The sequence below is a fragment of the Triturus cristatus genome, chromosome 8 (assembly GCF_964204655.1).
Source record: "Triturus cristatus chromosome 8, aTriCri1.1, whole genome shotgun sequence".
NCBI lineage: Eukaryota > Metazoa > Chordata > Amphibia > Caudata > Salamandridae > Triturus > Triturus cristatus.
The window spans coordinates 553,253,457-553,276,974 of record NC_140591.1 but is presented as its reverse complement, the minus strand read 5'-3'; positions in this window follow the sequence as shown (position 1 = coordinate 553,276,974).

Here is a 23,518-nt window from a genome sequence, read left to right as displayed (position 1 = left end):
TGTCTGGCTGTGACCTAGGCCATATGGGCAGGGGGCATTGTTGTGTGCTTCTGAGTTGCACTATGTGATTTTTGGGGCCCACCCTCCCGCCATCCGGCTTACCGTGTCATGTGCTGGTGTCTTCTGTGGCCTGTGACTTGACATTGTCCAGCTGGGTGCATGGGGCATGGTGGCGCCAGTGGCATGTGCGTGTTCATGGAGTGTGGTTGAGTCATGCGATAGCTTGGGGTGGTTGCGTGCCTGTTTGTAAGTTTGGTTGTGGATGACGTTCCCCCCATGTGAGGTGAGTTGTTTGTGTACTCACCCGGGTCTCGGAGTCCTTCTAATCCGTCCACTGCCTCCACCGGCAGTATGGCCATCACCCTCTCCTCCCAGGGATGGTAGTGTACGGGTCTGCGGGACGGCCCTCCTCCAGTGACGTTGGCCTGGTTGTGTTCATCCGTCATCTTGGCTCGGACCCTCCTCCGCAGATCGTACCACCTGGCTTGGCATTCCTGCTTGTTCCTTCTGGTGTCCGCAACAGCATTCACAGCATCGACGATGGTCTACCACATGGCTGTTTTTGCTGAAATGCTGGTCTGTCTGACCAATGTTCCAAAGAGGTGTGGCTCGACTCTGAGGATTTCATCGACAAGGACCTCCAACTCTCGGCTAGTGAACTTTGGATTCTTGTTAGTGGGCATGGTGAGGGGTGTGGGTGTGGATGGTGGGGGGGTGTGTGTGAATGGTTGTGGGTGTGTGGGTGTGGTTGTGCAGGTGTGTGTGTGAATGTGATGAGGGGGTGTTTGTGAAGGTGTGTGTGTGAAGGTGTGCAAGTGTAAGGTGTGGTAAAGGTTCTAGTATGGTGCTGTAGGTTGTCTGTGGGGTCTGGCAGCAGTGAGTCTGTTGCAAAGGCTCATGGTTTGTGTGTGTGGGCCCTTTTTATTGGTCCATTGGTGGGTGTGGCTGTGTTTGAACTTTGGGTGGGTGTGTTATAAGGAGTGGTTGTGTTTTGGGCCTCTGTTTGTTTTTGGCAGTTGCAGGTCAGTGAATGTGTTGTTTTAGTGGTTGTTGGACATGTTTTGTGGCTTTGTGCCATTCGGATGGTGTATTCTTGTGTCGTTTTGGTTTGTCCCGGTAGTGTACGTGCGTTTTTTGCGTGTGTACGGTGTGTACATGGGCCATTTTGTTGTACAGTGCTGTCCTTGTGTGTGGCTTGGTACGACTCGTAAATGCGCTTGTGATGTTGGGGCCCGGGGTGCACTCCGTACTTAGAATGTTGTGGTGGGGGTACGCTCCATGCATGCGCAGGTGGGGGTATGACTCTAACGTACACAGGTGTAGATACACGGGGGTACGACATGAACGTAGAGGGGGGTAGGACACGTACACAGGTGTACATACACGGGGGTACGACACGTACACGGGTGTACATACACGAGGGGTACAACACTTACACGGGTGTACATACACGGGGGGTACGACACGTAAATGGGTGTACATACACGGGGGGTACGACACGTACACGGGTGTACATACACGGGGGGTACGACACGTACACGGGTGTACATACACGGGGGGGTACGACACGTACACGGGTGTACATACACGGGGGTACGACACGTACATGGGTGTACATACACGGGGGGGGGTACGACACGTACACGGGTGTACATACACGGGGGTACGACACGTACACGGGTGTACATACACGGGGGTACGACACGTACACGGATGTACATACACGGGGGGTACGACATGTACACGGGTGTACATACACGGGGGTACGACACGTACACGGTTGTACATACACGGGGGTATGACACGTACAGGGGTGTACATACAGGGGGGTACGACACGTACATGGGTGTACATACACGGGGGTACGACACGTACACGGGTGTACATACAGGGGGGTACGACACGTACACAGGTGTACATACACGGGGGTACGACACGTACTTTGTGTTTATAAATTATATTGATTTTAGTGTATTTGTTTTGTTATTAAATCTGACATTTTTAAAATTGTTGGATAAATGTGAATGATGGTAAAATATTTTTATATTTTATTTTGTATTAATTTAGTTTAAAATTTATTTAATATGTGTTTTATATATTTAGGTAATGTTTAGTTTAATTATATATTTTTTGAAATGTATATTTAGTTAAAAAAAATACTCTAGTATTAATTTTGTTACACAAGTATTTTTTTCTCATTTTGGTAATTCGAGTAAATAGTGTGTTAATAAATAGGGCCCCATTAGTATGTCCGCCCGCCATACCCTCGGGAAACGGGCCCGCCCGCTGAGGGTGCGGTGGTCCTGCACTCCTGATTAGCAGGCGCCCGCCACAGTGGCGGGCGCATAGTGCATCTTCAACATTGCGACGGGCAGTGCAGAGAGCACCACCCGCCGCAATGCCACAGAGGCAGGTTGTGCATTTCAATGCACAACGTGACAGACACCACGTGGTGCCTGCCACGTTGTACATTGAAATGCAGGGGGGTACCATAGGTACCCCCCATGTGCACCCCCACCTCCCAGAATCCCTGGGGGCCCAATACGGGCCCCCAATGTCAAAGACCGCCTGACGGCTGCTGCCTGACGGAATGACCGGAAAGGCAGGTCCCCGCATGCATTGTGATAAGGATGACGGTGTCTTCCAGACACTGCCAGCATATGAAATGCTTTTCCGCCAAGTAGGCAATCGAGCAGATTGCCTACCGGCAGAAAACCATAGGATGGTCTTCCCATCCGCCGGGGTCTCCCCGCCATGGTAATGTGGCGGGGGTAATTTGTAAGCGGGCGGTGATTTTTAGTGGGCGGATCGCCACCGCCATACGGGTGGTGGCGATCCGCCCGCTATACTTATGACCCCCATAGTGTTTATTAAAGTAGTATTAAAAAATATATTAATATAAATACATTATTATAAATTTGTAATATTAAACGCGAGTATTATTTTTAGTACACACGTATTAATTTTAATGCCTGGGAATAAATTTTAAATAACTACGTTTTAATACACTTCCTACCCAAAACCCCTATTTTCTCTGCATCCCGCTACAGGGGTTTATTACACACACAAAAAAAATGTGTTGTTAAAGTGTACGTTGTGGTAGTATGCGTTGTAATGGATTGTACAATGTATTCTACTATATTTGTGTTGTAATGGTATGCGTTGTAAAAACTTGTGATTTAATATCAGTTGCATTGTAAAAATTGCATTGTAAAAGCATGTGTTGTATTTATTTGCGTTTTAACATCATATATTTGGCTGCAGCTGGTGCCGGGCCCCTCTGGTACTGGTTGCAGCGTGGCTTGTATCTGTTGGTGAACAGAAAGGAGATCTTTAGGCAATTCATACAAGTAATCGATCAAAAGGGGGTACTCTATCTCGGAGAAGCGCTTGGGTCTTGGGACGCCCCAGACATTAGTAGGGTGCCCAAAGACCCCCTCGTAGGGGGATAATCCTGTCCTAGAATGCGCTGTCACTCTCATAGACAATAACGCCAAAGGTAACGCATCTGGCCATCACAAGCCTGTGCTCTCTTGAATTTTCACTAATTTCAGTTTGAGAGTACCATTGTACTTCTCAACGAGGCCTGCTGACTGGGGGTGGTTCGCAGCATGAAACATTTGCTTAATTTGTAAGCCTTTGCACACCAGATCAATGACTTTTGCGCTAAAGGGACTTTCATTGTCACTCCAGATCACGCAGGGAAATCCATAGCGTGGGAAGTACTCCTTTAAGAGGGCCTTCGCCTTCGCCATGGCCGTATTCTCTTTGGTGGGGTAAGCCTCAATCCATTTACTGAATGAACAAACTACCACTAGTACAGGTTATTTACACGTTCCATTTCTATGAAATCCATCTGGAGAACCTCGAAAGGGAAAAAAAGCGGTGCAAAGTTACCTGCAGGTGTAGGGGTGCCCTTCCCAGGATTATGTTTCAGACAGATAATACAGTGTTTTACCAAATGTGTGGCTACCTTGGAAATATTGTCATTGTGCCACACTGGATCCAGTAGCTTACATATTCCCTTGGCACTAATGTGAGCTGGGCCATGAGCCATAGTGACAACAGGGAGAACATAGGCATTAGGCAGTAGCCATCTGTTTCTCTGACAAGTCAGTCCAACACCCATCCTCGTCCAGACGTCCCGTCCTTTCCTCCCATATTGCCAGTTCATCTACAGTCACCTCTCTCTGTATCCCCCTAACGTTTTCCAATGTATCCTCAAACATTCCATTGTCTGAAACCCATCTAGCGGGACCTGCCACAAACATGTTTTTCATCTTCGATCGAGCTGTCTCTTTAGCTGTCAGGTCTGCAAAAGCATTTCCCCTCCCAACATCATCTGTAATGGATTTATGAGCACTGCATTTCACTATTACTAACTTAATGGGAAATGCCAATGCAGACAGCAATCTGTGTATCAATGGGCCGTTCTGTATTCGTTGTCTGTGCGAGGTCAAAAACCCTCTCTCTGCCCAGAGCCGCCCAAAATTATGGGCCACCCGAAGGCGTACTGGCTGTCAGTGTAGACATTAACAACCAGTCCCTCACTCAACTAACAGGCCCTAAGGAGGGTAACTAACTCTGCAGCTTGGGCTGACTGATATGGAATACGAGATGTCTCAACTACAGTGTGTAGTGCGGTGATTGCATAGGCTGCAGTAGTAGTGCCATCTGGCAGTTTGAAACAGGAGCCATCGACATAAAGTTCCCCTTGGATAAGGAAACATCAGTCAGGTCTACCTGTGCCTTCGTTTCTTCCTCAGTCCGAAATAAACAATCATGAACATCACTGTCCTTTTCTTCCGAAGGGAGGGGTAGTAACCTCGCTGGGTGCAAAGTAGCGCATCGTTTGATGGTAATGTACAGAGCAAAGAATGTCAGCTCATGTCCAGTGAGACGCACACTGGTGAGATGCTGCTTCTTCGTCTTGTTCAAAAGCGTGTCCACAGAGTGAGGAACCATCACTATGAGGTCAGTATCAAGGACAAGCCCTGCCGATTGTCTGATAGAAACCGCCGCCACCACGGCAGCTGTCAGGCAGCTCAGGAGCGCTCTGATGACATTGTCTAGAATGGCAGTGAAGTAAGCGCAGGGTCTCTGCTTACCACTGAAACCCTGTGTTAAAACAGAAAGCGTGCAACCGTCCGCCTCATGTACATAAAGCACAAAAGGTTTCTGGTAGTCAGGAGTACCAAGCACAGGAGCAGAGCAAAGCGCAATCTTTAATTGCTCAAAAGCTTGCTGGCATGCAGATGTCCAAGGCAAAGGCTCATGCACGTCTTTGGTGGTTAGGTAAAGAAGGGCTTTTGTTAGTAGGGAGTAATTAGGAATCCAATGTTGGGTCTTAGGCACAGGCATATTAGTAATAGCAGCTATGCATTCAGGTGTTAGTCTGCGACCCTCCTTCGACTGTAGGTGACCTAAATAGGTGACCTCCTGTCATCAATATTGAAATTTTGAAAGTGACACCTTGTGTCCATGTTGTGCTAACTGTAGCAGTAATTTAACCGTGGCCTCCTTACAGCCTTTTTCAGTGTCTGAGGTCACAAGGAGATCATCAACGTATTGCAGCAACACATTACCAGGGGGAAGTTCCAAAGAGTCCAATTGTGTTTTGAAAGCCTGACTAGAAATACTGGGACTTTCTGTATAACCTTGTGGAGCACGGCAGAATCCAAAGCTCCGACCGGCTACTGCAAATCCAAACAGATATCTGCAATCTGGATGGATTGGAATGCTAAAGGAAGCATTCTTGTGGCCAAGGGGGAATCATTGTCAGGATCGTGTTAATGTCAGGGACCACAGGATACTGGGGAACTGCAATTTTATTGACCTCTCTAAGGTCAATGATAAAACGATAAACATCAGGATGGGCGTCAGAAGAGTCCAAAGGTGCCTTTTTAAGAATAGGAAGAATAGGGTTGTTACACACATTTGCCACTGTCTCTTCAACTACACCAGACTTAATCAACTCTTGTATTATTTGCAATAAGGCCCTTTCTCCTGCCTTGGATATCTTGTACTGGGGAATTCGGGGCAACTTAGCGTTATCCTTGATCTGTATGGAGACTGGTGAGATCTGGAGAAACGCCACCTCTGTGTCTCCAGTAGCCCATAATGTCTGTGGCATGTCTTGGAACTCAGAAGGATGGGGGCATCTTTTGGGAAGTATTGTTTGGCATGGGCATCTTGCGGGCCAACGGTTATGTAAACACAGTCTGGGGAGCAATAAATTGTCGCATGTAACCCTTTTTTACAGATCCAGTCCTAGTGAGTTCTCCCCACAATTTGACGTCGGTAAAAATGGTGAGTCACCCGTAAGGGGGCCAATAGTCAAAGCAAGAGGCTTGGAAATGGGGCTAACAACCAGCACACCTGAGAGACCCACCGGAACATTATTCTGGCCAGACAGAGCTGCCCCCGGGACCAGTGAATGGGAAACAGAGATATTCATAGCCCCTGTGTCAACTAAAAAGGTCTTGTTGGTACCTTGTAGAGCCGCAGTAATGTAGGGTCCACACTGATCTACAGACACTGGAACGGATACCTTGCCCTGCCCCTGGCTGTCCTAGCTGTGAGACAACCCCGTCACTTCGTCCATATCATAGTCGTCATGGTAGTACTCTCTTCCTTGAGGGTCATCAAAATTGTTCCCGCTTTGCCTATTGTACGATGAGACCTCTGACTGTATCGCCCCTCAGTCTCCCCCTCCTCCGCGTCCACGTCCTCCAAAATCCCGACCTCTCTGGGCCCCACCTTTCAGCAACAATTCCGGACACTTGTTCTGCCAATGTCCTTCTTTCTTACAGTGCACACATTGATTGGGTCCCACAGGCATACTTGAAGCACCACCCCTGTTAGATCGAGGAGTCCGCGGGCCTGAATCCGAACCTTGTCCTCTTCCACCTCCCCTCATAACTTGGGGACTGAAGACCCTCGTCTTCAAATCTTTCAACTTCTACTCTACCTTTTTCTTCTCCTCCTTCTCTCTATGCTCATAGTAGTGTTCCATACTTAACATGACTGATGGAGAGGAGGTCGTCCAGGTACTTTCCGAGGCCTGCAACATTGTTGCAACCTCAGGGAACAAATTAGTGTCAAATCCTAACCACTAAAATCTAGAAACACCCCTTCAAATCTAGTAAAGAAGTCTGACACACTCATCCTTCTTCTGATGACACGCAGTCAACTTATCCCAGTCCACTCTCTTCGGTGGGATAAGGGAGTGCATGTTGGGGTGAAAATGTCCTCAGCATGGTAATGGACGTACACCTGCCCTGAGTACCCAACTATATAGTTGTCTGGATCCCTTAAGCTGAATTTTGAATGTCATAGGTAAACACACATTCTGGTGCCGATCACGATCCTGTAAAAACCGGGTACGAACCGTCGGACGGAGCATATTCTCCGTCCGACGCGTACCCGGTCGTAAAAATATACAAACATGGAAGTACGATTCGCATGGAAATACCATTTCCGTACGAATCGTACAAAACCCCGACCGACGAAAATAAACATACAAATGTGATCCGGGAAAGCGCCGACGTGATGTCGGGACGCACGCAGCCTGCCATTCACGAACCAGGAAGTACGATTCGCACCAACGTCATCCCGCACGGACAATATTTTCCGGCAGCCAAAAACTGCCGGGAAATCAGGACGACGCGAACAAGGAGTACCTGCACGCGACGGACAGACATGGACCCGAACCTACGTGTCATCCCGGCCCTCATAGCAGTCGACCTCCTCTACAGGTTACGACGCAGACGCCGCAGAAGGTCAGAACAACAAAGGGAGGGGGGAAAGGGGGGTGACGACCAGGGGCAGGCCACAAAACCCCCACCAAAGTCACACAGCACACATGCCCTGGACATACCTGACCCCCAGGCCCTGGTCACTACGAGGGGGTGGGGGCGTGTCCAGCAAAGCCAGCGTCCGCCACAACGGAAGTGCTTGACGACGCGAACCGGCAACACAACAATACAGGTACGTCCCGTACCCACGCCTTAAGAGCGTGGGTACGAGTCGTACCCCGCCCACACCTACGTCACACCAACAATGGCGGGACGGCTGTACCCACGTGGCGTAGGCCTGGGTACGGCCCGCACAAGCATTCCATAGCGTGGGTACGGATATGTACGGACCGTACCCCCACCCCCCGTATGCATGGAGTGTACCCCCCACCCCAACAGTGTAAGTCCGACTCGTACCCTCACCCGCGTACATATGGAGCGTACCCCCCCAACAGTGTAAGTACGACCCGTACCCTCACCCGCGTATGCATGGAGTGTACCCCCACCCCAACAGTGTAAGTCCGACCCGTACCCTCACCCGCATACATATGGGGCGTACTCCCCACCCCAACAGTGTAAGTACGACCCGTACCCTCACCCGCGTATGCATGGAGCGTACCCCCACCCCAACCGTGTATGTACGACCCGTACACTCACCCGCGTACGTATGGAGCGTACCCCCCACCCCAACAGTGTAAGTACGACCCGTACCCTCACCCGCGTATGCATGGAGCGTACCCCCACCCCAACCGTGTATGTACGACCCATACCCTCACCCGCGTATGTATGGAGCAAACCCCCACCCCAACAGTGTAAGTACGACCCGTACCCTCACCCGCGTACGTATGGAGCGTACCCCCCACCCCAACAGTGTAAGTACGACCCATACCCTCACCCGCGTACGTATGGAGCGTACCCCCCACCCCAACAGTGTAAGTACGACCCGTACCCTCACCCGCGTACGTATGGAGCGTACCCCCACCCCAACAGTGTAAGTATGACCCGTACCCTCAACCGCGTACGTATGGAGCGTACCCCCACCCCAACAGTGTAAGTACGACCCGTACCCTCACCCGCGTACGTATGGAGCGTACCCCCCACCCCAACAGTGTAAGTACGACCCGTACCCTCACCCGCGTATGCATGGAGCGTACCCCCTCCCCAACCGTGTATGTATGACCCGTACCCTCACCCGCGTATGCATGGAGTGTACCCCCATGCCAACAGTGTACGTACGGACCGTACCCCCACCTCATATGCATGGAGCGAACCCACACCCGTGTATGTTCTAAGCGTACATATCCTGAAATAGGAGGGTTGGGTGCAGAGTCCTCCCAGCAGTGCCCAGACACAGGAGGGGTGGGTGCCTAACACTCCCAGCAGTGCCCAGACACAGGAGGGGTGGGTGCAGAGTCCTCCCAGCAGTGCCCAGACACAGGAGGGGTGTGTGCAGAGTCCTCCCAGCAGTGCCCAGACACAGGAGGGGTGTGTGCAGAGTCCTCCCAGCAGTGCCCAGTCACAAGAGGGGTGGGTGCCTAACACTCCCAGCAGTGCCCAGACACAGGAAGGTTGGGTGCAGAGTCCTCCCAGCAGTGCCCAGACACAGGAGGGGTGGGTGCCGAACACTCCCAGCAGTGCCCAGACACAGGAGGGGTGTGTGCAGAGTCCTCCCAGCAGTGCCCAGACACAGGAGGGGTGTGTGCAGAGTCCTCCCAGCAGTGCCCAGACACAGGAGGGGTGTGTGCAGAGTCCTCCCAGCAGTGCCCAGTCACAAGAGGGGTGTGTGCAGAGTCCTCCCAGCAGTGCCCAGACACAGGAGGGGTGGGTGCAGAGTCCTCCCAGCAGTGCCCAGACACAGGAGGGGTGTGTGCAGAGTCCTCCCAGCAGTGCCCAGACACAGGAGGGGTGGGTGCAGAGTCCTCCCAGCAGTGCCCAGTCACAAGAGTGGTGTGTGCAGAGTCCTCCCAGCAGTGCCCAGTCACAAGAGGGGTGGGTGCAGAGTCCTCCCAGCAGTGCCCAGACACAAGAGGGGTGGGTGCAGAGTCCTCCAAGCAGTGCCCAGTCACAAGAGTGGTGTGTGCGGAGTCCTCCCAGCAGTGCCCAGACACAAGAGGGGTGGGTGCAGAGTCCTCCCAGCAGTGCCCAGACACAGGAGGGGTGTGTGCAGAGTCCTCCCAGTAGTGCCCAGTCACAAGAGGGGTGGGTGCCTAACACTCCCAGCAGTGCCCAGACACAGGAGGGTTGGGTGCAGAGTCCTCCCAGCAGTGCCCAGACACAGGAGGGGTGGGTGCCTAACACTCCCAGCAGTGCCCAGACACAGGAGGGGTGGGTGCAGAGTCCTCCCAGCAGTGCCCAGACACAGGAGGGGTGTGTGCAGATTCCTCCCAGCAGTGCCCAGACACAGGAAGGGTGTGTGCAGAGTCCTCCCAGCAGTGCCCAGTCACAAGAGGGGTGTGTGCAGAGTCCTCCCAGCAGTGCCCAGACACAGGAGGGGTGGGTGCAGAGTCCTCCCAGCAGTGCCCAGACACAGGAAGGGTGTGTGCAGAGTCCTCCCAGCAGTGCCCAGACACAGGAGGGATGTGTGCAGAGTCCTCCCAGCAGTGCACAGTCACAAGAGGGGTGTGTGCAGAGTCCTCCCAGCAGTGCCCAGACACAGGAGGGGTGGGTGCAGAGTCCTCCCAGCAGTGCCCAGACACAGGAGGGGTGTGTGCAGAGTCCTCCCAGCAGTGCCCAGACACAGGAGGGGTGGGTGCAGAGTCCTCCCAGCAGTGCCCAGTCACAAGAGTGGTGTGTGCAGAGTCCTCCCAGCAGTGCCCAGTCACAAGAGGGGTGGGTGCAGAGTCCTCCCAGCAGTGCCCAGACACAGGAGGGGTGGGTGCAGAGTCCTCCAAGCAGTGCCCAGTCACAAGAGTGGTGTGTGCAGAGTCCTCCCAGCAGTGCCCAGACACAAGAGGGGTGGGTGCAGAGTCATCCCAGCAGTTTCCAGACACAGGAGGGGTGGGTGCAGAGTCCTCCCAGCAGTGCCCAGACACAGGAGGGGTGTGTGCAGAGTCCTCCCAGCAGTGCCCAGACACAGGAGGGGTGTGTGCAGAGTCCTCCCAGCAGTGCCCAGTCACAAGAGGGGTGTGTGCAGAGTCCTCCCAGCAGTGCCCAGACACAGGAGGGGTGGGTGCCCAACACTCACAGCAGTGCCCCTGTAAATAAAAGGGTGGAGTACCCACAGATCCAATGCCCACAAATGTCAGTCAGGTGCACAAAGATCCTGCAGTACATGTACCACATGTGTGCGAGGCTGGGAGTATACACATGCATAGCGCCAAAAAGAAAACATGTACACATGAAGTCATGGCAACAGTCTACATACACAAGTACAGTGACCACCAAGGACGCTACGAATGATGCAGGTAGAGACATCGCTCAGCATGCATGGCCCAAGTCTAACGAGCCCGTCACACACCCAGCCAATGTAGAAACAGCTCAGCACCACATATTGGAAAGACCCTGCAGGGAAGAAGTCAGGTTACACAGAGGAAGGAACACACCTTGGGACGATGTCACCATGCAGTAACTGCTTACATGAACAAAGTTATGTAGCCAACAGCTTGTGATGGCACACAGATACCAGGATCCACCCTATGACCAGCACAAGACTACAATTCCCACACACCCAACACATAATCACCACCCAAAATAATGGGGCAGGTCGACCAACAGCAATACTAGACAGACAGTAGTGTACTAAGGAAAAATAAATTGCTTTAATCAGCATCCAAAAATCTGTCTGTCCCTTGAAAGTTCAAAATGTACAATGCCCATAGGGCAATCCAATGTTCAAATCCAGGTGGGGGACACAATGGGACGCGTGTCCCCTAGCTTGCCTGCACAGTCAGACTCCTTCGTCTTCCAGAGCGGGGAGGGCATCATGGGGGGGGGAAGGACCAGGCACCGCAGGGACATGAGGGCGAAGGCTAGGCGTCGTGGGTGCAGGGATGGAGGACTCCACCACAGGGGGTGGGGCAGGGCCAAAGGCGGAGGCCAGGATGGCGCTGCACACCTTAGCAAGGTCCTCCAGCGACTCCCCTGCACCCGAAGGAACCACAGGCCCCAAGGAGGGGGGGGGGGGCAGAGGATGGGTCGCAGCGCCACTGGGGGAGGGTGTGGACAGGGGGGGGACTCAACCACCCTGACCGGGGACTCCCTTGACCGCTTGCGGGGTGGTGTCACTGTGGGGCTCAGGGACAGAGCGGCCATGAAGGAGTCTTTGCCGGATATGTGGCCAGGAGAGCTGAGGGGAGGGGATTTGGAGGGAGTGGATTTGGTGGAATGCGGACTCCCACTCTGGCTGCATGGCTTACGTTTGCCACCCGGCCCAGTGGGTGTGCCTACTTCACCCTGTGTGTGCGTGCCAGGAGGTGTGCATTTGACCTTCCCTGCTGATGTGGTGCCTGTGTCTGTTGTGGTGGGTGCATGCTGACGTCTGGGTGTACGTGGAACAGGCATGGAAGTGGGAAGTGTGGATGGGTCAGGGGTAGGGGGTTGGACGTAGCGCTGCAGGAGACCCACTGCTGCAGTCAGCAAGTTGCGTTGGTCAGCCTGTGATTAGAAAATGCCCTCCAAGTATGCCTCCATGTTGTTCAGCACTTGGCTGTGGCCATGGAGGACATTAAGCATCGCAGCCTGACCAACCTGCAACTGCCGCTGGATGTCCACAGACTCGGCATTGGCGGCAGCAGTGGAGACAGGGGCAGGGGGTGCGGTGCCTGGCAGGAAGGAGACATGTGGTGACTGGGCATGCTGGGAAGGGACACGAGCAAGTGGGAGGCGGCTGATGGCAATGGAGGGGGCGGGGAGAGATGTTGTGCCGCTGTCAGCTGCTGGTCCAGCCTCCGCCCACCCGGAGAGATCATCCTCGGACCCGTCAGCTTCATATTGTGTCGTGCCAGTGGACAGGTCCTCGGCCTCACTCTCCTCCGCCTCAGTTCCACTCGATGTGCCAGGCACGATGTCACCGCTGGTACTGGTGCTCGGTCCCTCCGCTCTGTCTGTGGTCATGTCTCCCTCCGTGTCCCCCGACGATGCTGTGGGCAAGGTGAAGAGACAGCAATTAATCATACACCTGTATACATTTGTCACATGAGTCCAATCTACATAGGTTACAGTGCATAGCCTGAAAAGAAAGATCAGTAACATCTACAAAACAAGGTACAGATGTAGGGCATGCAACACACAGTTGGTTGACCCACCATGCCACAGAAAAACTATGGAGAGCATGACACAATAGCAAATGACATGAAATGGAGTTTGACAGAGGAGCCAGGCCCTGGGGACAATCCAGCACTGCATCTGCACCACACAGCGTTGCCGAAAATAGGGATGAGCAGGGACCATATCCATGAACTTGAGGCACATGCTGCATAGGTAATACTGAGAGCATGCCCACCATGACTGGCTCACTGCACCTTGAGTGTATGTGCAGACAAACATCACACACTGGCCAGACCTAGCAAGGAGATATCAGGTTTTGACATGTAGGCTTTGCCCGCACCAACCACCCCCTACATGAGACAATTTGTTGAGACACAGGAAGCATTTACATCTCTTAGTCTGTGTGAAATACACATGGGGTGCATAAATGCAAGATTGGACACAAAATACCCAAGATGCGCCTGTTCAAATAATCATGTACAAATGGGCATCACCAGATGATTGTAACAAGACACACAGGCACTGGCCACCGTGAGTATGAACAAGGAAAATCAGGTCAGGCTGTACAGTGGACACTTGTACTACATTTTACGTCAATATACATGGTGCCAGGGGACAATGACACAGAGCACAACCTATGCTGTAGACACTGAGAGTGTCCACGTTTTGTGATGACACACATGACACCTAGGAAAATATGCCCCAGGGGACAGTAGCGGCCACACAACTCCATGGTCCTGAATGGGAATGACTGCAACACACGCCACCATCCCTGCACTATGCGTATCGCACACTCATGCACATCATGTCACAGGCCACAACATAGGACATGCGTGCTGTAAGGCATGACACTTGAGAGACTAACTCCCATGTCTGGACTCAGCATCAGTGCCAACTGACATGGAACCCACAAGTACTGAACTGGACAGGGCACAGGCAAGGTCCCAAAACCTGTTACACACCACCCCCACACATGATGCTACAGGCATAGTTCACGTGGAGAAAGTGCCAGCCTACATAACCTTGTGAAGGAGTGACTACACACAGACCAGGGAACACATTGCAAGGAGGGGAAGGGAGGCAGGAGAGCACCGCTATACTGTGGGTAACTGGATCTGCACAGCACCTTTAAACCCTGGCAGTGTATCCATGCAACTGTGCACTTACAAATGCTGGTGACACACAACAAACACACATGTACCTACCCCCTTCCTGCTGCTGCTTCTCCTGTAAGTGCCTGTCCAAGTCTGGAAATACCACCGCCAGCACTCGCTTGTGGATGTGGGTCATACGGCGGCGCCCGCGGTTCTTATGGGTCTCAGATGAGTCCCCCAGCAGGACCCGTGCGATCCTCCGCGTCCAGCACCGGATATCCTGCCAGCGTTTCCTCACCTGGGCCAGGCGCCGCTTGCGACCGTCCGTCCTCCTCACAGCACTGACGGCGTCCACCCATATCTGCTTCTTGGCAGAGGCGCCTACCTATGAGGATGAACAAGTGACACTACATCAATACACCTGGCACATGTCACAGAGACACATATTAGAACAAATTTGCTGTTTACAACAAGGCATAGTATGCATACAACGCATTGCACCTTTGTCATAGGGACATGATCCTCTGGGGAAGGGCAAAAGCAGTACGTGCCATTGAAAGTACACAGGTGGAATGAGGGCAACGACACAATCAATGATCCAGGCTCACACTGTGCATCACAAGCTACACCAGGACAATGTGCAGCACCTCTAAGCAGTCACATGCCACAGGCCACTGACGCTACAGCAGCAGAGTACACAGACACACACAGGCACAGGACATTCACCTGCCATTGCCAAATGCAGCGACAAACCTCACTCTGCACATGTGCCACTAGACGGGGGGCTCACAGGTATGGGGCTGGCTCTGCACGTCAGACACACAGCACTGCTCCTTGCTCACATCACATGGGCAGGGTATATCCATCCCTCATGCAGCCCGGGTGCCACACTCCACATATGCACCCACCCACATGACAGGGGACTTACACACACACCGATGTCCAGGGTACGAACACATCATGTGGACACTCTCAGCACAGGTACACAGAACTAACACACATCTGTGGGTATAGTCACCTGTCACACTGGGCTGACCACATAATAAAATGAGGACTGTAGAGGCTACATTCCCAGGAGGACAAGACAGGCAGAATGTGGCATGCACCATGCAGTGATTGTCACAGTAAACACAATGCAAGTGAGGACGGCAGACATGCACCACAGCATGCACTGGCTGGGAGACATCAGGCACCCCCCCTGGGACCCCCCCTACAGTACATAGCATGTGTGTCACACCTGGACACAATGCCAGAAGTCACAGTCACAAACAAGGGACACAGTCTGTGCTAGTAGACTCTGCACACACCTGATACCCTGGTCGCCCATACAGCAGGGGGTACTGTGGGAGGATCACATCCAGCAAAGCCAGGTTCTCCTCCAGGGTGAAAGGCTGTGCCCTCTCCACAGACCTTGACATGGTTCCAGGAAATCAGTAGCAGCAGCTGGGTCGTAGAATCCAAAGATGTGAAGGCAAGTGCTCCCTCATGGGACCTGGCTGCCTTATATCTGCCTTGCTGGCCTGTTTCATGCACAGGAGTACAGAGTGATTGGTCACTCACATTTGCATCCTATGTTTCCTCCAATCCCTTCAAACCTAGCACAGTCAGTATGTTCTTATTGTGTTTTTTTCTTGAGCATGATGTCAACTCCAGAACCACATTGCAACAAAGTAGATTCATTCAAACTGACTACTGCTGTGCACCTGCTGAAAAAAATTCAAACTTTAAACTTGGTCTCCATGACAACCAGCATGCATGTAGGCCTTTATACTTGTCCCTCATGTGTCCCCTATGTAATTTGGAGTTTCACAGACAGGTACGGTGCGTACCTGGGCCCTAGGGCACCCCAAATGCATAGCAACGGCCCGAACAGGCGTGTGTACGGTCCGTATCACTATGGGTGTGCTCGCGTATGCGTACCCATAGTGATAGTGAGCGTACGCACACGTGTACGGTCCGTACCACTATGGGTACGCATACGCGAGAACACCCATAGTGATAGTGAGCGTACAGGCGTGTGTACGGTCCGTACCACTCTGGGTACGCATACGCGAGAACACCCATAGTGATAGTGAGCATACAGCCGTGTGTACGGTCCGTACCACTATGGGTACGCATACGCGAGAACACCCATAGTGGTACGGACCGGACACAAGCCTGTACGCTCACTATCACTATGGGTGTTCTCGCGTATGCGTACCCATAGTGATACGGACCGTACACGCGTGCGTACGCTCACTATCACTATGGGTGTTCTCGCGTATGCGTACCCATAGTGATACGGACCGTACACACGCCTGTACGCTCACTATCACTATGGGTGTTCTCGCGTATGCGTACCCATAGTGATACGGACCGTACGCGCGTGCGTACGCTCACTATAACTATGGGTACACATACGGCAGCACTCCCATAGTGATAGGGAACGTACACAGGCCCTCTCAGCGAATGTACGGTGCCTTTCACACATCACAGTGGTGACAAGCAGCACACAGGAAGGAATAGGGCTGACATACTTGTCCATGGATGGACATCAAGGCATTGTCTGGGCAGTACTACATGTGTGGGGCACAGGTGTGAAAGGCTGTGATGTGGCACATTACTCCTGAGTCGAGAAGGCACCAGATGTATGATGAGATGTGTACAGATGTTATGTGTGACGGTGCAATGTGTGCCAGGCATGCCCTTAACTCCTTTGACATGTGTGCATGTCGTACTGCACACTTGGGATGAGCGTCACTGGCATGGCACAGTCAACAACACACGTAAGTGTCCCCTGATGCCCGCTACAGGGCTTACCACACCAGACATGTGACTACCCACGGTGCACGATGTGTCTATGTCATGTATGTGTGGGGTGTTCCCATTAGCTTGATGTTGGTGCTCCCTCAAAAGCATCAGCTGTTGCAGCAACCAACATGTGTCTGTGTGTAGATGGACATGGCACACTGTTACGCACACCAAGCCACATGTGGTATCGGATGTGAGGTGTGTATGTATGCATGGGACACGGAGTAGCGTAACAAGGACATGTCTGCATCCTCTCAATGAATGTGTGGTGAGTCATTACATGTACACCTTATTGGCAAGGTGTGTGGGCTGTCCTAGTGTAATGTCATGTGACCTGTGGCTCTAGTGTTCCGCTACCAGTCTCTGAAATCGACATCCTACTTCTGCTGATGTGTTGATGTATGTCACTCCTGTGTTGCGTCTGGCTGTTCACTTACACTGGGACACAGCTAATCCCATGCCATGGCATGTGGAGGTACACAATCTCCGTGTGTAGCTGGGTCTTGGTAGGAGTGTCACCTGGCAGCCATAAGTGTCCAGGGCATGTGGCACATACCTGACTCCGTATGTCGCATATGTGTATTGACAGATTAACATGTGCTCAGTACAAATAAATTGTTGTTGTTGTGCACTCACTCTTCCTTGTCACTTCCAAATTACTGCAGAGCGCCGCCTCTTCCCCGACCAATTCCGGACTTGGCTGACATGCGGGAGAATGACTGTATCCGGTGCTACCGCTTCCCCCAACCGTTGATTGAGGAGTTGGCGGCGAGGCTGGCACCACACCTGCAACCGCTGCACAGGTATCCTACGGCACTGACACCCAAGCTGAAGGTAATGGCAGCCCTACATTTTCTTGCCACGGGTACGTTTCAATATACCATAGCTCATGTTGGTGGCATGTCCCAGAGCATGTTCAGCCGTGTGCTGCATGATTTCTTAGAGGCCATATTGCTTCGCCTGGATGAGTTCATCCATTTCCCAACTCCTGAACTGTTGACTGGGGTCAAGCGTGGATTCTATGCCCTGGGAGGGATGCCCCATGTCATTGGGTCCATAGATGGGACACATGTGGCTTTGGTACCACCACAGGCACAGGAGGTAACGTACAGGAATCGCAAGCACTAGCACTCCATCAATGCCCTTGTGGTGTGTCTGTCCAACATGGTGATTTCACATGTCTGTGCTCGTTTTCCAGGATCAGCACACGATGCCTACATCATGAGGCGTGGCAGGGTGCCTGAAATGATGACGCAGCTGCGCAACGAACGAGCATGTGTTGTTGGTGGGTACACTCTGTCTGTCCTGTATTTTGCGTAGAATTCCAGCACGACCGCTTCTCCTGTCCTACATATGTCCATGTGGTTTCCATGTAGGGGAGGCTGGCTATCCCAACATGCCATGGCTGATCACACCTCTCCGCAACCCCATCACGCCGGCCCAGCTCCGCTACAACACCGCCCATGGCCGGACAAGGCGAGTGATAGAGAGGACTTTTGGCCTCCTGAAGAGCCGATTCAGATGCCTCCACAAGACCGGCGGCGCCCTCCCATATGCCCCGGCGAAGGTCTGCAAAATCTTCATGGTCTGCTGCATGCTGCACAACATGGCAGTTGAGAAAGCTGTGCCACTCATCCTGGATCAAGATAATCAGGACCATCCACCCGTGGAGGACGAAGGGCTTGGCAATGGGGCTAGTGATGTGGAGGATGTGGTTCAGCAAGAGGACATCGGGAGTCGGCTCATACACGACTTCTTTGCTTAGTGGTGAGTACCAGTGTCTGTGTGTGCACGCATTGGTCTTTGTGTGGCATGTGTTGCGATGTGTGTGTCCATCTGCATGTATGGCACGTGAGTCAGAGGTGTGTGTGTATGTGTCACTGGAGTGATGGTGCCAGTGATGAGTGTATTTCCCCAGTCATAATTGTGACCTAGCATGTTGTCATCCTTACATGTGTCGAGTACATGCACATGCAAGTGGCTGTGCTTTTTGTGGCTGACTTCTTGTGTGTCTCTCATCCCCAGGTACTTGCGCATGCCGTCTGCTGGTTGCATTGTTGTGGCACTGCTATTCCTCATGGACACGTCATCGTGTGCTGACTCAGCGTTACACGCACGGACAAGTTTGGAAGTCTCCTTAGGGTAAGGGATGCATCAGGGGTGTATTGGGTGTGGCCGTTGTTTACGATGTGTGCACACTGCCCCTGTCGATGTTTGGTTCCTCTGCAGACATGTTGCATCACCATGGGACACATGAAATGCAGCTGGGTACACCTGAATAGATGGTCAGACTTGTTGACAGTCATCTGTGATGGGATTGTGGATTGTGATGATGGCATCAATGTGTATTACACTGCCCTCGGACACATACGGTTTGCATTGGCTTGACATGGTGTGGGACTACCACATCAGAGGATCAATGGGGTATGGCAGCCTCTCCGTGAGCAGCAGGGGGTGTTTAGCTGTTAGCCGACACTTGTGTGCCAGTTCCATGGCTATCACGCATTTGTGCTGCAGAAGGGGGGTTCCAGTGTTGGACCCACATGTTACTCCACATGACCTGTTCATGTGTACTCTGAGTTGCCTCTGCATTCCCGAATACATGAATAATAAAGGTGTCCCTATGCCTCCAAGGTGCCTCTTCTCAGTCAATGCTGGTGTGTTGCCACGGTGCATCCGGCATGTCTGGCATGGTTTTCCGTGATAGTGGCTATGTGTCTATGTGTAGAGTAGCAAGATGCTAGCTGTTTGTGTGGGATTAGACTGTGTATTGTGCATGATGTCCATGACTGTGTGGGTATTGTGACATGTGCCATCCCCATGCATCCAACGTTGGCCAGGTCACCATTCTCTGCATCCACCTGACTCAAGCTTGCAGGACATGGTTCTGCAACCTGTCCACACATACCTGGGTGCCCCACAGGACACTCCACATGATCCCTGACCTCTGCGCATGGCTGTCGCTGTACTCAATATGTCTGTCAGCACGGTTGTGCGGCCACCCCCTCAGCTGGTTGGGCCCATCACGGGTGTGTATGGTGCTCCATGTCTGTCTTGCCTAATACAATGTGACCCATGTGTGTCCTGTGCCAGACTCAGGCCCCAGGGTGTGGATGGTTGAAGTCAAATGAGAACTCTGGCATGGTTAGACTTTACAAGACACATGTAAGGTAATAATGCAAAATGTAGGCATCTTCTCTTTATGGTGTAACTTTTTATTTTTGTTGGGGTACGTGGGGGGGGTATGACATGAGGGGCTTTCCGGGTGTGTGGAATCCAAAGTTCACTAGGGGAGTTGGTGTCCTTGCCATTGGAAATCCTTAGAGTCCATGCCACAGTCTTTGTCAACATTGGTCAGACAGTGACCAGCAAGTCCATGTGGCAGAGAATGTCTTTTGCTGCTGTGCTGCTGTTGGTCCAGTGGGCCAGGTGCCAGGCCAGGTGTCCTGGGAGATGGTGCTGTTGCGCTGACCCTCAGTGTCTTTTCCGTGGACGACCCGCCCTCCTGCGGGGACCCTCAGAAGCAGGCCATGACGATGTTTGGGATGCTTCGTCGGATGTCTCCTCCTCCTCCTCATCCCTCTCTGTGGGTGGTGATGTTCTACGCCTGGTGGCACAGGGAGGGTTGCCCATGTTGTCGGCTATCCGACGGAGTGTACTGTGAATTCCCGTGAACACCGTCACGAGCTCAGCCTGTCTGTTCTCCATCCGCCCTTGGTGTCGCAGTAGACAGGCATGTTGCTCCGCATGTTGCTGGGCCTGCTGAGTCTTGATCTCCTTGAGGATGGACACAACCTGGGCCATGCCCGTGGTGTCCTGCCGGTATGTGTCCAGGATGCTTAAGACATGGGAATATACCGGTTCCGCAGCCAACCGGTCAGGCTCGCGCCTCCGCCGTCCTCCACTCCCACCACCCCTGCCCACTTGCACCTGGCCTGCCCTTGTGGACACATCGGGTCTACGGGATCCCTGAGGGGTGGCATTGGCGTTGTCGTCTGCCTCCTCCTGGGTGCCCGGTACACCGTGTCCCTCCTGGCCAGCCTGGCTGCATTGTGGTGGTGGGGCAGGGATCCTGGGTGTCTCCTGGGATGTGGCAGGAGTGGTGGTGGTGGTTGGCCCAGTTGTACCTGACGCAGGTGCTGCAGGTGGTTGGACACCAGAGGGGCCAGGTTGGTCGGGGTCGGGTTCGTCCACAGAGTGGTGAGAGTCGTCGCTGCCGGTGGGTCCGTCATCCCGCCGAGCCGGGTCCTGTGAGTCTTCCCCCCCAGTGTTGGGGGGTGATCCACGACGTTGACCTGTGTGTGAGAGAGACAATGTTAATTTTGTTCCATGCAACATCCATGTTTCATTCGTTTCTAAGTTGGCACATTTCCTCTGGGAATTTGGATATGTCTTGCATTCCACTCACAGTGCACTTGTGCATGGGTATATCCCTTGGCCACAGCTTTTGCGACTTTACCTATGTGTGGCACAGTCTTACTTGCTGCGTCAATTGTGACTGCAGTCAGCAGTGAAGTGAGCAGGTGTGGCGAGCCATGCATTGGCGCCTTCCGTGTTGCACTGTACGTGGGCACATGGAGTTGTTCCACACACTTAGATAATGCAGGTAGCTGGCGTTGTGCTCGTGCACAGGTTGAGACATGGCCCTGTGTTTTGCCATGGAGAAGAGTGGGGGTTCAGGCACTGGCCACCCTTGTCTACATGCACGCAGTCCACCTGCTGACGAGCAGACATTCCCACACCCCCCAAGGCTGAATTGGGCTCCCTGTGTGTCCCTTTCTCACTCCCTCTCTGTCCCCCTCTCCCTCCCTCTGTGTGTCAGCCTCCTCCCTCTGTCCGTCTCCCTGTGTCTCCCTCCCTCTCTCTCCCCCTCTCCCTCCCTCTGTGTGTCACCCTCTGTCACCTCAGCCCAGCTTCCTAGGCACACACTTTTTGCAGATCTTTGAATGGCCCTTGGCTTGTTCATGTGAGTTTGTTTCTGATCTCCAGGCACCCATTGGGTGTAGTGTCTGTGTCTGCGCTGCTGCTGTGGTGGTGTGTGCTGCCACTCTTTCACAGTGTTGGCTACTCATTAGCTGCTGTCATGTGCAAAAACGTGCCGTCACCCCCATGTGTTAATGCAAGGCGTCCGCCATTTGCTGGCAAGTCTTTACTGTGTGGGGACACACTGTTTTTCTGGCTGTGACCTAGGCCATATGGGCAGGGGGCATTGTTGTCTGCTTCTGAGTTGCACTATGTGATTTTTGGGGCCCACACTCCCGCCACCCGGCTTACCGTGTCTTGTGTTGGTGTTTTCTGTGGCCTGTGACTTTGCATTGTCCAGCTGGGTGCATGGGGCATGGTGGCGCCAGTGGCATGTGCGTGTTCATGGAGTGTGGTTGAGTCATGCGATAGCTTGGGGTGGTTGCGTGCCTGTTTGTGAGTTTGGTTGTGGGTGACGTTCCCCCCATGTGAGGTGAGTTGTTTGTGTACTCACCCGGGTCTCGGAGTCCTTCTAATCCGTCCACTGACACCACCGGCAGTATGGCCATCACCCTCTCCTCCCAGGGATGGTAGTGTACGGGTCTGCGGGGCGGCCCTCCTCCAGTGACGTTGGCCTGGTTGTGGTCGTCGGTCATTTTGGCTCGGACCCTCCTCCGCAGATCGTACCACCTGGCTTGGCATTCATGCCTGGTCCTTCTGGTGGCCGCAACAGCATTCACAGCATCGACAATCCTCTGCCACATGGCTGTTTTTTCGGACATGCAGGTCTGTCTGACCAATGTTCCAAAGAGATGTGGCTCGACTCTGAGGATTTCGTCGACAAGGACCTCCAACTCTCGGCTAATGAACTTTGGATTCTTGTGAGTGGGCATGGTGAGGGGTGTGGTGTGGATGGTTGGGGCGGGTGTGTGGATGGTTGTGGGTGTGTGGGTGTGGTTGTGCAGGTGTGTGTGTGAATGTGATGAGGGGGTGTTTGTGAAGGTGTGTGTGTGAAGGTGTGCAAGTGTAAGGTGTAGTAAAGGTTCAAGTATGGTGCTGTAGGTTGTCTGTGGGGTCTGGCAGCAGTGAGTCTGTTGCAAAGGCTCATGGTTTGTGTCTGTGGGCCCTTTTTATTGGTCCATTGGTGGGTGTGGCTGTGTTTGAAGTTTGGGTGGGTGTGGTATAAGGAGTGGTTTTGTTTTGGGCCTCTGTTTGGGATTTTGGCAGTTGCAGGTCAGTGAATGTGTTGTTTTTGTGCTTGTTGGACATGTTTTGTGGCTTTGTGCCATTCGAATGGTGTATTCTTGTGTTGTTTTGCTTTGTCCTGGTTGTGTACGTGCGTTTTTAGCGTGTGTACGGTGTGTACTTCGGGAATTTTGTTGTACAGTGCTGTCCTTGTGTCTGGCTTGGTACGACTCGTACATGCGCGATGTTGTGTGAAGGTGCTGGTGTTGGGGCCTGGGGTGCGCTCCGTACTTAGAATGTTGGGGTGGGGGTATGCTCCATACGTACGCGGGTGAGGGTACGTGTCGTACATACATGGTTGGGGTGGGCGTACGGTCCGTACATACACGGTTGGGGTGGGGGTACGGTCCGTACATACACTGTTGGGGTGGGGGTACGCTCCATACGTACGCGGGTGAGGGTACGGGTCGTACATACACGGTTGGG